Below are 17,152 nucleotides of genomic sequence, written 5' to 3' on the forward strand. Positions count from 1 at the left end.
GTCAGGTCTTGTCTTGGCTTTGTCACTATATTCATTAGTTCCACACAGTCATGTGATGGTGCATTTACTGTACTTGAGGGCAAAAGTGTTGCAGGATTCAGAATATTACAACGTCTGATCTCTATGTGTGGTTGAAATAATGTCAGTTCATATCCTGTCAGTCTTGCTACAGTCAAGTGTTGTGTCTGAGTTCTGTTTAAGAGTACCTCCACTGCATGTGGGACCTGTACTGTCAGAGGGTGGCCCAATACTATTGAATCACTTTGTCTTATGGCTAGGGCTGTTGCTGCAACTGATTTCAGGCATGCAGGCAGAGCCTGGGCCACTGGGTCTAGTGTGCTAGAAAAATAAGCACAAGGCTTGTGTTTTCCTGCTTGATCTTGTGTGAGAACAGATAACGCTGTTCCTTCTCTTTCAGTTACAAAAAGCATGAAAGGTTTGCTGTAACATGGAGTCGCTAACACTGGCGCTTGACATAAAGCTCTTTTTAATTCCTCAAATGCCAAGGTGTGTTCTTGTGTCCAAGGGAGGACAGTCCCCCCTGCCTCCTGTGTAGTTAACTGTATGAGTGGTTTGGCTAGAAAGGCATACTGGGGAATCCATTGCCTACAGTATGAAGTGAGGCCAATAAAGGCACGTACTTCCTTTTGTGTCTTGGGCTGTGAAAGGTTAGCAATGAGCTGTATACGTGCTTGTGTTAGCTGTCTCCCCTCCTTGGAAAGCAAGTGTCCTAGGTACACTACTTGCTTTTCACAGAACTGCAACTTCGAAGGGGACACCTTGTGCCCCTTGTCAGCCTGAAAATGTAAGACTGTCAGTGATGCATTTTCACATTCTTTTTCTGAACGTGCTGTAATCAGGATATCGTCCACATACTGTAGTAACGCAGTGTTGGAAGGCATGTGAATGCTGTCTAGCTGTCTCTTCAGAGCCTGACTGTAAATACTAGGGCTTTCTGTAAAACCTTGAGGAGCTCTTGTAAAGACAAAGCTACGACCTCTTAATGAAAATCCAAACAGGTACTGGCTGTCTGGGTGAATGGGAACACTAAAGAAAGCGTTCTTCAAGTCGATAACAGTAAAGTAAGTAGCCTCTGAATCAATAGCAGTCAACAATGAAGAAATGTCTGGCACCACTGGATATTGCGGTACTACACATTTGTTCAATTCTCGCAGGTCAATAATCAATCGGTACACTGGCAATACACTAGGATCAGATCTTTTAAGGATAGGAATGACAGGCGAGTTACATACATTTGAGGCTGTCTCTACCACTACCCCCCCCGTGCAATAAATTCGTCAACTATTTTCAGTAATGCTGTTTCGGCGTCAGGTGGTAACTTGTATTGTCTAATACGTGGAAGTACTACTCCTGCTTTGAGTGTGACATGGTGAGGCGTAATGTCCATGTAACCTACGTCAGTCGGTCCTTGTGCCCACAGGATCTGTGGTACGTTCTTGAGTCTGTGGTCAAAATCAGTCAGTACATAATGTCCCTTAAAATCACGTAAGAACAGGCGTACTCCTTCTGGAGAACAGCAGATAACTGCTCCTAGATCTTTTAATGTCTTCATACCAAGTAAGTTTTCTGGACATGACTTAGTAAGTAGCAAGTCAGTGGCACGTGACAGTGGACCAACCCCTAGGGAGACTGGTTTTGATACTTCATTAACAATAGGCTTTCCTGAAAATCCCAGGGGAACATTCTGTGAGCCTGAGAGAGGTGCCCCTGGAACCTCGTCATGACTGATGGTAGTTCTGCTCGCCCCTGTGTCAATCAGAAACTTTCGATCCTGACCTAGAACACGACTATGTACATACGGACCCTCTTGATCTACAGGAACCTCAATAAGGGGCAAGCCTACTTCCCTCTCGAGGCTGTTTCATGAGAACTGTTGATATTCTGGATAGTCAGACTGTGTGTGCTGATACATTTGTGGTGTGGCATGAACAGGCGGTGGTGGAGGATAATTTGCTACTGTCTGTTGCGTGTTCTGTTGCGTGTTATTCTGTCTAGGAGTGTACTGTCGCTCTTTTGTCTTGCCTGTAGCAATGTTGTGTTTCAGAACAGTGCAGTCCTTTACAAAGTGACCTGGTTGTTTGCAATAATTACAGTTCCCTTTGACAGGTGTCGTGTTATGTTTGTTTGAAGTCGCCGGTACCGTCTGGGCAACCAGCACCTTCATTTTTGTCTCTTTCATGCGTCTCTTTTCATGATCCTGCTCTTCTCTAATCCTATTCTGATGATACTGTAGCATCTGTAACATTTGTGAAGGGCTGTTTGCTTGTCAAGTACTCTCAACCTTCAGTACTCTATTCTTGATCTGGGGTAAGGAATTCTCTACTAATTTGCTCACAAAAAGATGTGGAAATGACTCGCTACCAGGCTTAAGGCCACTATTAATAGTAAAACATTTCTCAAATCTAGAATAGAAATCACTAGTGTCCTCGTCTTGCTTTTGTTTACATGCTGAAATAGCATCCCAATCTTCCTTTTTAGTAATCAATAATCTTGGCAAAACTTGTATCAGAAATACAGGTAGTTCTCTAGCTCTTTCTCCAAGACCAACTCCTGGGGCCCTGCCCTTCTCTTCTGTTTCCAACGCATCCCAACTTAACTTTTTCTCACCCACTTCCCAGTCTTTTTCCTTAAGTTTTTCATAAATCCCTGCAGGTAACAGTACTTTTAATAGCTTCAGAATGTCAGCGTATGTATAATCTCCTATGCGGAGGATGTCTTTTAATTCACGGTGAAATCCCCCTGGGTCTTTATCATGACAAGGCAACATCTTTTTCATTTCAAGAATCTCTAATTTCGTTAAGGGGGTGTAAACATACACTCGTTGTAACTCATTGGGCGCATTCTTAACGGGATGAACCTCTCGTAGGGGGTTCTGTCTGTCTATGTGTACGTTATGTCTGTCATGGTGTAAGACTGGAGGCATGTATGTAGTCAGAGAATCTATGTACTTATGTCGTTGATCCAGGATTACATTAATTAATTCAGTACCTAAACCTGTCCATCTATCTAGTAAAATGTCGTCAAGTATTTTATGCAAGTGACCAGGATCAGAATGCTGACTTTTATACAACGTTATCAAGTGTTGAACCATGTAAATACCAGCCAAACGCTGTTCGTTCGGTGGAAGGCTTAAGAAAGTCTGAGCCACTATATCACTGCTATATATATTGGCATTGGACACCCACTGGGTGGCTGACCGGGCCAACTCTATTTCGTGTTGTGTGGGAGGTCTCTCACTCCCTATCCATTGTTTCAGTGCTTTTTCAGTAGCCTGGAATAATGCTTCAAGGGAATACCTTTCTTTTATAGCTGGCCCCTGTTTACGGTAATCAAGGCACTTGGGTCTGTCAAACTGTCGCTCTTTTCCTACATAATTAATCTTGTCTTTTGGTTCATCTACTTCTTCTGTTGATAACTCACCATTTTCCTCAGACTCTTTTCTGTGCCTTTCTATTATTTCCTTTCGTATTTTCTTGTACATGGCATCTATCTGTCCCTGTTTCTCATGTCTACCGGCATCTATGTGATCACTCCATTCTATCAATCCTGCTTTTACATCTCCGTCCCCTTCATCCTGTTCCCTGATCAGGCAGTTAATAATAAAACTTAAGACATGGTTCTTAACCCCTACTTTTCTCTGTGCCATGGCTTGTGCTATACTATCTGGTCCCTCCCCCGTCCTAATAAAACGATACATGCTATCTAGGTGATCTTTCATGTCTGGTAATGTCTCTAGATATGCAACAGCTTGTCTTAGTCTACGTGAAATCACGACCATTGAACCCTTTCCTGGTTCTGTATCATATACACAAAATGAAATGGCTGCATCTACAGTAGGCACCCCTCCCACTGCCCCTGGACCTACGTCATCTTTTGCTAGCTGCTGCTGAAGTTGCTGGAGCTGATCTGCTGCTGGGGGTGGAGGAAAACCTGCATTAACGTAGTCCGGGAGGGAATCGTCTAGATACGAGGAAATGAATGCTTCAGATGCTGTCGGCTTTATTCTATGTACTCTATATGGTACAGGTGGTGGCGTTCGCGACCTACTGGGTCTCTCTGAGGTGGTCACTTTAGCTAGTTCTTCTGACAGAACGGGATAAATACCATTAACAACGGCGTTTCTTTCCCTATCAGTCTGTTCTGTTTTGACACGTTCCCCCTCCTCCCGCAGTTCCTTTTCTCTGGCTTTTTCCCCAGCTTGTCTAGTTCTATCTGCTTTATTCAATTCTTTCTCTGTTCTCCTATGTGACTCTTTGCGCCACAATTCGATGGCATCTTTCTGAGAGGGTCTTGACTTCTTTTTCCATAGTGCTTCCTTCACCCTCATAATACATTCAGGATCCCATGTACCCGAGATTGGCCATCTATACTTTTCCTCCAGGTCCTTGGTGTAGTCTACCCATAAATCTAAAAACAAAATGGCGTCTAGCCCATGCTTATTATACATATAATGACCAGGTGTGTCTCTAGGCGGGATGTTAACTGGTTCTTCTAGTATACCTTTTCTGGTCCCTATCTGACGTAACTTTGAAAACAGTGGCATGTTTGAAACCAATATTCACAAAAATAGACTGAAATAATCAACAATCATTCACACACAAACAAATATTAAACACTAAAACAGTTACAACCTAAACTGATACAGAGATCTAAACATGTACTTGAAAAACTTTATGCACTGAAATACAGTACAACCATACCGGTCTCAGAAATGAGACACGTCTTGACCGCGCCCACGTTTACCATGGGCACGTCTTTACCGGTCTCACGTGAATGAGACACGTCTTTACCGCACCCACGTTTACCATGGGCACGTCTTTAATCTTGATGCATTCCCCATAGTGGTACTCACCGGGAAGCAGAATCTTGAAACTTGAAGGCCTCGGACTTCTACGCATGCGCCTTGGAACAGGTGGACCTCTGGAGACCTCGGACCTTGCTCTCTCATGGGCTGGGCTCTGGGTTGAGACGATCCGCTTTCCTCACCGCCTCACATGGATGCCTGGTCGCAGTCCGTCCTCCTCCTGGGCCTGAGGGAGTAGCGGGTAATCCCAATGGCGTGTACACTTTAAAGTCCGTCACGGCTGTGGAAGGGGGCAAAGACTAGACCTACAAACTCCGGCGAGTGGGGAAAGGGACATGTCCCTGTTCAAGGGCGCCAATTAATGTGGTAAATAAAATATTACCCTGGCAGAATTTCTAGGCATTAACCAAATATCATGCATCAAATGAGAGACAGTATCCGTGGTGTCCAAGTTAAAATGGGCTTTATTCCAATAACTCGAGTCAAAGGGAGAATATGTTCCATCACCACTGAGGTTCAGGAAGAGTAATCTAACATTCAATAACAATGAACAGCATATATACAATTTTCTCCTTGTACATAGGGAGGAGCGCTCCAGGCCGAGCAAGAAAGAAAGAGATAAGAGCATGTGGGCGTACACTTGATGAGTCATAGGTAGATGATAGGTAGATGTCATAGGTGGGTGGGTACTTAGGGGAGGAGTTTGCATGACCAGCTGGAACTCTGCCCTAATTGTGCAACTTTGAGCATGGCGTGCAACTGACGTGTAACTGGGAGGAGAGCTGACTTTCGACCTAGCAGAGACATCTCTTGTGTCAGGGCGAAAAGCACATCTTGTACAATCTGATATGATAGGGGATGTATTGTCTGAAGCAAAAGGTTGTTCACCACTAAGAATCAGAAAAGCATATATTTCTCCGTTCATTGCATGGGGGCTGAGACAGAGAGTTAGGCCTTATCTGTCGCGAACGGGTTCTGTTTACATTTCCTCACCGGGCAGGGATGCCACTCTGTACAGCAAAACAGATAACTGTTATTCATAACACTGTCTTGGCAGAAGTTCAGAAAGTGGTTCAACCACAATAAAATAAAGGGCTCAGTACGATATTTATTTAAAAATGCACAATGCAGAATGCAAAATACATGGGCCTTTATTTTAGCTTAACGTTTGGGAGACTTTGATGACTTGACTTGCAGGACATGTTTGCAGAGGCCTAGTGATTCAGGCCACTACGAGAAATATGCATGGGTGACATGCACATGAATGTAACATAGGGTATATGTAGTGGACATTATTTGGTCAGGCAAAATATCATTTTCCACAGGGTGATGGTGCAGCCACGGTCTGTAGTGGGTGTACCTGCAGGGCGGTGATGTGGGGAGGGGGAGGGGCAGGGTGGGGGGTAGTAATCAATGGATTACAGAGCTTTACAGGTAAGTAAACATATAAATAAATAAAACGAATTTCGTTGCGTGCACTGCATCCCCAAATGCGATGCAGTGCGCGCAACGAAATTTATTTTATTTATTTATATGTTTACTTACCTGTAAAGCTCTGTAGCCCATAGATTACTACCTCCCACCCTGCCCCTCCGCCTCCCCACGTCACCGCCCTGCAGGTGCACCCACTACCAACCGCGGCTGTGATGGTGCATCTGGAGCTTAGGGGAAGCTATTTGAAGATCTTGTGAAACGTGACAGATGAAGAAGCAGGAGGTGGAGGTGGGGACGGAGTTGATCTGGGCTGTCATGGTTAATTTGTTGTTCAGAATGATGCCTAGGTTTCTGGCATGGTTACTCGGGTATGACATGGGTCCAAGCTTAGTGGGCCTCCAGGAAGCATCCCACGGGGACCTATTGTCGCAGAAGAACAGTCGTCTTGAGCTTCAGCCAGTTGTTGCTCATCCAGTTGGTGATGTCTGTCATGCAGTTACGAACGTTGGTCTTGGTGTTGGTGGTGTCTTCAGAGAGGGACAGGATAAGCTGTATGTCTTCGACGTAGGATAGGATGTTGAGATGCTGGCCAGTGGTGTCAAGTATGTGTTGAAGAGGGTGAGGGTGAGGCTGAGTGAAGATCCCTGCGGTACTCCACAGATTATTTCCTTGGGGTTGGAGGTGAAAGGTGGTAGGTGGTATGTGGACTTTTTGGGGTCTTCCGGTGAGAAATGAGGTGATCCATCTGACAGCGGGTTCTGGGAAACCGATGTTGCAGAGCCTAGCGATGACTATGTGTTGAGAGACAGTGTCAAATGCAGTTGAGAGATCTACTAGTTTCAGTGCTCCGGTATCTCCATGATCAAATAGGGCTTGAATGTCGTTGGTGGTTGCAATGAGGGCTATCTAGCTGCTGTAGTTGCTGCAGAATCCAGATTGGGACACATGGAGGAGGTGACTCGGTTCCAGGAGAGAGAAGAGTTGATGACTTTTCTAGTACTTTGGCTGGGAACTGGAGCAGGGAGATTGGGCGGTAGTTGTTGACCTCTTCGTGTGTCTGGTACTCAGGGAAGTTGGCCATGACTATCGAGATGCTGGACACGGTGGTGAGTTCATGGCTGATTCTGGCTCTGCCTAGATTGAAGAAGTGGTGTGGACACTAATTGGTGGGGGTCCGAATCGATTTAGCTCATGATGGAGGGGTGTCCTGGGGGGCAATATGGTTCCAGTTTTTTTTTTTTTGCGGAGTTAGCAGGCCATTTTGTTGGTTGAAGAAATTGGTGGCCTTGAGCTTGAGATTAAAGTTCCTGTATATGTTGGTGATCTTGTTGCGGAAGAAATTTGCAAGGTTGTTGCAGAATTCCAGTGAGGGGGTGATGTTGTTTTCTGCAGCTGAGGGGTAAAATAAAGCCTTGATTATGTTAAAGAGTTATTTGCTGTTGTTGGAGCTTGAGTCGATGCGTGAGGCTATGGCTTTTTTCTTTGAGTCTCTTAACTGTCATTGGTAGAGGTTGAGGGCTGTCTTAAAGAAAGTCTTGTTTGTGGTATCCTTATTTGTATTCTGTTTTCTCTCCAGTTATTTACAGTAGTGTTTGGCAGTTCTGAGGTCTTCGTTGTGCCAGCTTCCATGCTTGCTGGATCTCCTGTGAGGGTTTTGTGTTGCTGATAGGAGTGACATTGTAAGCACAGCTAGTGATCCAGGTGTTGAAGATTCTGAAGTTCTGGTCTAGGTTGTTGTTGGGGATGAGTGGGTGGTTTTGAGAGCATTGATCCATCAATCTTCTGAGACTTTGCTATAGCTGTGTTGGGGAGTGCTGAGCAGACGGGGGAGAAGGTACATGGGCTGGTTATGTTGAAGGGGACAATGGAGTGGTCAGTCTATGTGAGTTTTGTAGTATGGCTGCACTTGATGCATTTCCTCACTGGAGTTGAAGATGGGGTCAAGCGTGTGGCTTGTGGTGTGTGTGGGGTCATGGATGAGTTGGGTGAAGCCGATGGTGTACATGTTGTCAAGGAGCTGGGCTCGTCATGACTTCACCCACTCCTTTAGAACGCCCGCACAGGCGGGGAATTAGCCCCGTGGGCCGGCCGCGGCAGTTATGATTAGCTCAGCTCATCATGACCACAGCTCCACTGTGCCTCGTGACGAGCTGAGCTTGTCATAAGCATGCAAGGGGTTAATAAAGAGGTATTGATAGGAAATGAAGGAGATGACAGTGCATTTATGCAACTTGACAAACAATAACACGTTCATTGAATGAAATGCGCTTTAGTTTAAGCCTAGCAAATGGTGCCTTGAGAATTATAAATACAAGTACATCCAGGACAGGGTTTCCTCATGAGGAATGCACAATAATACCAAAAATTTTTTATAAAATAGACAGCATCATAGATGGCAAGTCTGTCTGATTTCTCTGAAATAGAAACACACAGAAAACACATGCCTGTAGAGATTGCTGTATCACATAACATAAAAGTGCACTTTCTTTCTGCAAGTGTAAATGAATATCAATGAAAGTCCTCTGCCCGCACCCCTCTGGTGGATGTTCGATCCCCGCACTGCACGGCCAATGCAGTGCACAGTGGGAGTGGGCGAAAGAGCCTGGTCTCTGGCCAAGCCTCACACCCCACTCTTGACTCTAATGTAACCCTTGCTACTTGTGGCCTTCAGTAATCTGCTGCAGAAGAGGAGTGCAGGGTGGAGGCCAAGCCGTGCACCCCACCCTCCGTGATGCACAGCTAAAGGTTAGGGCACTGTGTGATTGACTGCTCACAGAGGATAGTGTGTAGGGCCTGGAAAGAGGCCAAGTCCTATGTCTCGCATCATGGTAGATGGCAGAAGGCTATGCTCAGTGGGGGAGCGGCCTCACCTTTTGACTGCTTCCATCTCTCACTCCGCATGGTCTGCTGCCATGCGCAACTGAGGTAGGGATCAGGCACAAAAGAGTCTAGCCTTCGGTAGGCTTCAAGAATCTATTCAGGATACATGGTACTAAAGCTGTAAATAAGACATTACGCTAACATAGGTCTGTAAAGCTTGCACTGGTTTAACACAACAAGGTATGGTATTCTTCACAGTACTGCAATATCGAGACTGGTTCTGGGGTACCAGGGCCCATGTTGTGAGCCACAGAGGAATCGAAGATACTGCAAAAAATTCTTTTTTTCTCAATACTTACTAACACACATGAATCTACGGTCAGTGTTTGCTCACTCTGCCCCCTATACACCATTTTATTTTAACGCTTAGGAGATGGAGCCTTCTTTGGATATGTGGCACCAAAGCTCCCTCGGTCAGACAGATCTGAGTATTTTGGAAACATAGATACTTGTACTGCTGACATGAATTCATGGTCCACATATCTCTGAAATATAACCTGTTGACGCCCAACCCAAGTGTCTCACTACAGAAAAAATGGCTGAAAGGAGTTGCACCAAACGTGACAGGTAACTGTAACTTTATTTAAGGAAGTGTCTTTACTTGATTTGGTGTAAATATCTCACAGAGTTTTCCAGAAATTAGTATTTAAAAAGAAAAGTGTTCTGATCAGGGTATAAAAAGGTAAAATTCTAGAGCTATCTAGACTGATTATATGCAAATCCTGCAAAAATGGAAAAAAAATCACCAGTGCACTACTGCTGGGCTTAGCCAATAGGCACAGATAAGCGTTGGTCACAGGACCAAGATTGCGAGCAGGACCTGACCAAGTACCAGGCCTTGCTACTAACCCTCAATATGCACGACCGCAGGCCAGGCGCAGTAGAGGCTAGCCACCTGTGGCATAATGAGGTCCTGCAGCCAACCCCTTCTGCAAACAGCAGAAAGCCTTGCACAGCTGGATTGGCCACATGCTGTGAGCTGGATTCAAGGCTGACCGCATGTGCCCAATGCCCACTTTGCTTGGCCATGAGTAGAGGGTGTTGTCCTCCTTCAGAGGGTTGTGTGCCTGGTCTTATCAATGGCCAAGCATGGCATTCCACCTACACTATGCATAACCAAAGGCAAGGGTTGACTGTACAAGGAGGGCTGGGCAAAGGGCAGGCTCAAGCTAGTCCCTGTGGCCAACCCCCACTGTGCACAGACAACGGCCTAGCACAGTGGGGGCTGACAGCTCATGGTTTGTTGGCCTAAAAACTTTATTGAAAAACCAAAGGTTAAAGTGAAATTATGTATAGCTTTGGTTATGAATCCTCAACATATATTTTTAAAAAGCGCAGAATATAACTGAAAAAGATAGTTAATGCATATGATCTCACAATACTTATTCTTGTAAATAACAGCACCCAAAACTAAAGTGTAATTACACAAAAACACATAACCAGACTAAGTAACGATACTTAATTTACAGGTGTCTCTATCATAGCGGTAAGGGTAATATGATATGTAAACCCATCTGTAAAATGATTTATAACATTTGAAACAACATCTGCCTTATTAAGGGTAAGGTCATGAACCCGCATTCAGGGTTATGGTTTGATGTAGCTGTTGTACCAGTTATGGATTGTGGTCCTGACCATGCTTTAAGAGTTGTCATTATTTTTCAGTTTTAGTACCTGACCACACATCCACTTTTCATGTGACAAATCACTGGCTTCAGGGGACACGCAACATGGTGGGCCATCACAAAGACGGGTCCTCCGAGGCGCTGGGGACAGCCAGAGGCAATGGCCATACCATTTTTGGAACACTGCAAACATCAAGGAGAGTGGTTGAAAAACCTGTGAAGATCTGGTCCCCTGTGATTGGCTGGTGGTGACCTGGGTGCAGACACGGGTTGGCAGCCGGGACACTTGGCGACCAGCATTTAAACTGGAGTGGTTAGAAGCATTAACCTTTACTTTGCGCCTGGTGTCCTGTAGCCAACCTCCAGATCCACGCCCTTCTGTTTCGTGATCTTTGTTCTTTTTGTTCTTGTCCTTGTTTTCACATCCTCCCATCCCGCTTGTCTACTGTTGGTATTGGGTAATATTTTCTTAAAGGCAATGTTTTCCAGGTCTGTTGCGAAGCGAGGTTTATAATTTATGGTAGCCTTGTCGTATTTTGTGGTGTAGACTCGTGGTTAGCCACAAAGGTGGAATATACTTTGGCATTAGACATTGAAAAGTCTGGAAAATTCTGGATTCGCCCATGGGCAGGATCAGTGCTACTGTGGTAATCAGGGAAGAGTAAGTGGTGGGCGCTACAGTAGCTGTCCATAGCCCTTTTCGGGAGACCCTTAGTACTGGACGGGGAGGTGGGGGATATGGCGCTTGCCCACCCTCATCCCATAAAAGGTGCCAAGTGTGACCCCTTTCTCGGCTTGTCTCTGTCATACTTGTAAAACCTCAACTTACAGGTTGGCCCACACTCAATTCTACTGAGGAGCAGGTGAATTAGTGCTGTGGTGAATTTACCTGGGGGAGCCCAGAATGGAATACTGGTAGGGACCCCAGGGAATTTATGTGATGTTGAAGGGCCAACTAGGTGGGCAACCATGATTCAGGTGTATTATTATGGATAGGTGATCATATGCCTAGTTGCTATAGGTTGATATATGTACATTATTCAATGATTTCGAATCTTTTGAGTATAAGTAGTTTGCTAATATGGTATTTAAATAAATCTTACTTAAATTTGGATTTGGATTTAATATGATCCCAATCTTAGGTTCCCCAGACCCTGCCTTAAAAAGTGCAGGCATGTTTACATCTCTCATTTTAACTTCTCGAAACATGCATGTAGGGGAGGCTGGGGTGAGGGCGAATAAAAAATATGATCTGTACATGGCAAGGTAAAAATTTCACTTTTCCTTTTGCACCTGAACTCGCTGCACAGGCACTGTTAAGAGGTGAGAGTGTCTATAGCCTTCTTTTACTCTTTCACTCCTCCAACCAATGGAGGAAAGATTCTGCAGTTCAGGCCTCAACCATTTCCATTTGTTAGGGAAGATTACACTTACCTTGCCACTTCAGTTTACACACGAATGTCCTCCACTTGCCCATTTGCAGGGAAGCACCTTAAGCATGTGCTGCGCTTGTTCAAGGCTTGGCCAGTTCCAGGCACTCCACCGAAATCACACCAAACTCTACAATGAGAATGGGCTCTGAAACAGTGGTGCACACACATTGTTTTTTTTTTCTCTTTAGACACTTTAACTGCTGCTGCTGGCATTGTTCTAGTACATATCTTTTTAACACTTCCATTTGTGCATTCATGGAGAGTTAAGGTTCAGCAGATTAGCAGAGAATCTGGTATCTGCATTTGAAAGACTGTCTTTCCCCATTCATCCACAGCTCTGTTTAAAAAAACTTGATTACCCACAAAAAATAAAGGTAGACAGTCAGGAGCTAAAGTTTATTTTGCATCTCACCAGTCTGGCAGTTGACACTATGACATATAATTAGGGCCACTGGAATAATGCTGACTGTACTTGCTGTGTTTTCCACATAAACACGAAGTTGCCTCATTTTCCAGGTAATGCACCATCTGCTGCATAAATTGAAGATTTCATCAAAATTGAAATGTTTCTTGCTCAAACCGTCCAAAAGTCCAAATGAAAGCTTCTTAAACTAAAGGCGCCACATATAAGCCTGAGCAGTGGCAGATACTTCGCTCTGTTTAACCAGTCACCTTCCAGGAACTGATTGCTGTAGTAATGTGGTGCTGCTTTGCCTAGTCACTTTAAATAGTTAGTAAAATAACGAAAATATAAAATAATAGATTGTGCTGCTTTATGTAGTACAATTCGACTTTTCCAGCATTTTGTCATCCCTGCGGCATACTTTGGCCTTCTACTACCGAGGGAGAGCAGCTATTGGCAAGGCAGCTTATATTCTGCCTTTGTCAATTTTAAATCCGCCTTTGACCTGGTCCCACGCCACAAATTGTGGTCAGTCTTGCATGACTTAGGAATGCCCCATGTTCTGTTATTCTTGCTAGTACGGCTCCACAACAATAACATCATAGCTAGGGTTTGTTGAGGTTCCCAAGGCGAACTTACTGATTGCTTTGCAGTTGACAAAAGGGTACATAGAGGTTGCGTTTTGGTCCCGACTTTGTTTTTAAAAGGCATTGTTATATTTCTTTCCTCTTTCCCTACTGATGCTCGTCATTAGCAGGCATGAAAATTCAGATTTTAATGTTTGCTGATGACACGCTGTTAATATCTCTAACCCCGAGTGGGCTCTAGCATGCCTTGTGCCACTTTAAGGAGTTTTGTGTATTGAAGGGACTTGAAATTAAAACAGATAAAACAAAGTATATGTCTTTTAATCACAGAAATCATTTAAGGGCAGTGTAACACTGGGCAAAAAATCTTGGAGCCCACTGAGGTCTTTAGCTATCTGGGTGTAACTCTGGCTTCAAATACGTCTTGTCAAGCTGCTGGAATTTTATTAGAGGAGTTTAGCACCTTCTATACCAAACCAATTAGGTTGGTCCTTCAAATTTATGATACAAAGGCAGGTCCTTCAAATTTATGATACTGAGGATTAGTAGCGACGGGGGATACTCCGGAGCTCCGTCCGGAGTATCACCCATCACTACTAATCCTCAGCTCTTGCCACAAATATTGGGCATAATTCCGTGCGTCAGAATCCCTGGGGAGTGCGCTGATCCTGGGGATAACCTCAGAAGACTCCGCATAATGAAGCTTCATGGTGAAACTCACCCCGGCTTGGTGACACACAGGCAGACTGCCGGCCCGGTGGCAAGATGGTGGCTGGATGCCTCTAAAGTACAGCGAGAGGTGGTGAGGATCAGCCGTCCTGCTGGGGAGTGGGTGCATGCCCAGCTGAACCGGTGAGTCCTCGAGCTGCAGCGAGGGTGCGGGCGTGAGAATCGGCCCAGTGGGAAAGCAACCATCTGCCTAATGCTGCCTCCTCCCTGCCCCCCCCCCTCCCTTTCCCAAGAAGTAGCTGACTGTGGGGCCTCCTGGGCCCATTTGACGCTCCAAGTCGGGCCACCAAGACTTTCAATGTCAAGGCTGCAAGCGGACTAAGGTCACCGGACGCTGGCAGACTCCTTGACAGCAATCTCGGAGAGCGTCTGAAGCTGCCTGACTTCAAGATGGCGGACGGGTGATTCTGCTCAGGGCATAGCAGCTCGAAGGATCAATGACTTGAGCAGAGAGGTTTCGGACTGGTAAGGCCAGCAGGGGAGCTCTGCAACAGCGGATAACGCCTTGGCTGCGGCGAGGCAACAAGCTCAACGGCGTTTGGAATAGCGACCAAATGGGCACCGCAGTGCCCTTCCATCTCACCCATCAGAGCAGTGAGCTGGCCCCTCCGAGGCCAAGATGCGGTGATCGGGCCAAGGTGACAGGGCGGAATGAACAGAGGCCCCTGTGCTGGTGATCCCAACCACCAAGGGGACAACAGGCCTTAGAATTAACTGAAACACCATCCAGAAGAGAGAGGGCACCGTGATGGCCCCCTCTGGGACGCTCTCTCCCTCCAGACATGAATGGCCACCAATGAGACGCCCTTATTTCACCACCTGAGATGCGCCAACGCAGTGATTTATTTTGCATTGGACTTCGGAACTATGTGACTCCTACCTGGGGGATGGTCCCACTTACTCCAACTTTTTGGGCCCCCTTGAGGTATTTTTCTTCCACTCCCGATCTTTCAGAACGGATCTGTTTCCCAGCCCCCTGTTTCTGCTCCCCTCCCCCTTTCCCTGTATCCTTTATTGGGGTCTTCTTCTTCTATGTTTGACTATGCACCTGGAACTAATGTAACTATGCAAAACTATTATTCTTGTTATTCCTGCCCACGGAGTCCTGAGCAATGTGGCTGATGCCCGGTGGAGCTGCTTGACAGCTATAGAGCAGATCAGTCCCTGGTTCACCCCTCGGCCGTCACCTACCCAGCCGGACATTGGACACAGTTCTTCCCGTCTCCCTGCTGTGTCTTCTTACTCCCCCTCACTCCGACGAAATGCTGTAACATTGTTTGTTTTCCTGTGTTTTACTATGCTCTTGTAACTGATGTAATTTGTAACTTAATGATCCTCATATAAAGCGCTCTGATACCTCTGGGTCTAGCCAGCGCTATATAAAACTCTTCAAATAAAAAAAATATATATATTACCATTCATACATATTTTATGATCATATTGCATTGGTTTGCATTATGTATTACTGCTCTTTGTCTTTGGCTTTTGAACCTAGCTCAGATGAATGTGCTGTACTTATTATTAACTGGCACAGTGCGCCAAGTTGCCCAAATATTTTTTAACTATGGATGTTATGTATGTTGTATGTTGTACTGGAATTTTATTGGATTTGTATTCTATCTTTGTACATATTTTGTTTTAACTGCTTTTATGGCATTGTTTTGTCGAAATAAAGCTAAATTAAATGACTACTGCATATTTCCAGAATTTTTGTCCCTCCCTGCCTCTTATGTGCACATCTTTAGCTTACCTTTCTATCTCTCCTCAGTCTCTTATTTTCTCTGTCATTTCTCTTACCATCAACTTTTTCACATTCTTCATTTAGATCCGCCGCTTTCTCCCCCTCTTCTATCCCAATTTATTTTATTATGCCAACCGTACTGCTGTCACTCTCTTCTCATTTTTCCCACTCTCTTATCGAGGGGCTTAGCTTCAGGGGGCGTTTGGGGTTTTACTGCCCTCCAAATAAATACATTCTTTGCCTGACAGTTGGGTCTGGGGGCACTGAGTCAGATCTTCTATGCCTTTATTGGTTTTTCTCGTTGTCTTTCTATGACTAAAAGGTTATAACTTGTTATATCTTTTTTTAAGAACTTAGACAGAGGTCCACCTTATGTAAATAAGTATTGAACCTGTTCCTCAGGGGAACAGTTTATCCCGAACCTCCACCCTTTGGCATACTACTTTTAGTTGGGAAATTTGCTATTCACCCCACAACTCTCACTGGCTAAGCTACACCCCATGCTCTCATCCGCTCTATCACACGCCCTTTCTCTTTCTTACTTGCCTCGTCTACATCTGTCTCTGTCTGCCCCACCTAGCGCAAGCTCAAGGATTTTTGCCATCCCTTGTTCATGGTACAGATTTTTCTGAACCACCCACTCTAGCAATTGTGCCCCTTTGCTGTTTGTACTGGAAATATGGTGCTCCCTGAAACCTAGGTTTCCACCTAGCATGCTCTTCCTCAAAAGTTGCCCCTTTTCTCCCACTGTCTTCTATTTTCACAGCTACTCTCTTGAACTCTTTTTTATCATTCACCTCCTTCCTTTTCGTAAATACTCAACTTCTAACTTTCTCTTTTCAACCCCCTACCTCCCTTTCTCTACCTCATACACTCTCCTCTCTCACTTTTCGTTCACACACCCATTTTTGTTCAAGTTCATGATCTTATACCCTAATTTGTCTGTCCATCTTTCCTTCTCACTACCCTCAAGCCCTCGACAGACTACTCTTTCTGACAGTCGTCTCATTATCGTATCTCATACACTCCTTTCCTACATCTTCCTTTCACACGTCTCCCTACGTTTATGTCTAGCCAGTCCCGGCTTTTGCTTCTCAAAATATCATCCCCTTAGCCCAGTCTCGCCGCACTTCGCCCAAACCCCCAGTTTCCCCTTCTCCCTGTGCTCGTCTTTGTTTACTGCCTCTGCCTCCGCAGCCTTATTGAACGAAGAAGCAGGGAGTCTTTCCATATTTTCTATCGCATGTTTTTGGCAACTGGAAGTTTTTTTCATGCAACTCAGAATTGTATAACATCATTTTTTGGTATTCGTTTTCCTTTTTAAGTAGTTTTTTAACTCGAGATTTAATGATTTGGCATTTTAGCTCGCTATTTTTACAGCATTCCGTTAAATTATGAAACATATTAAGCCAAGCCATTTACCTCTGGAGAGTATTTTGAAAGGTCTGTATTCTCTGCACTTCCAACATGCCATCTGAAGAGTCCTGCATTTTTG

The sequence above is a fragment of the Lissotriton helveticus genome, chromosome 7, assembly GCF_964261635.1.
Source record: "Lissotriton helveticus chromosome 7, aLisHel1.1, whole genome shotgun sequence".
Classification (NCBI taxonomy): domain Eukaryota; kingdom Metazoa; phylum Chordata; class Amphibia; order Caudata; family Salamandridae; genus Lissotriton; species Lissotriton helveticus.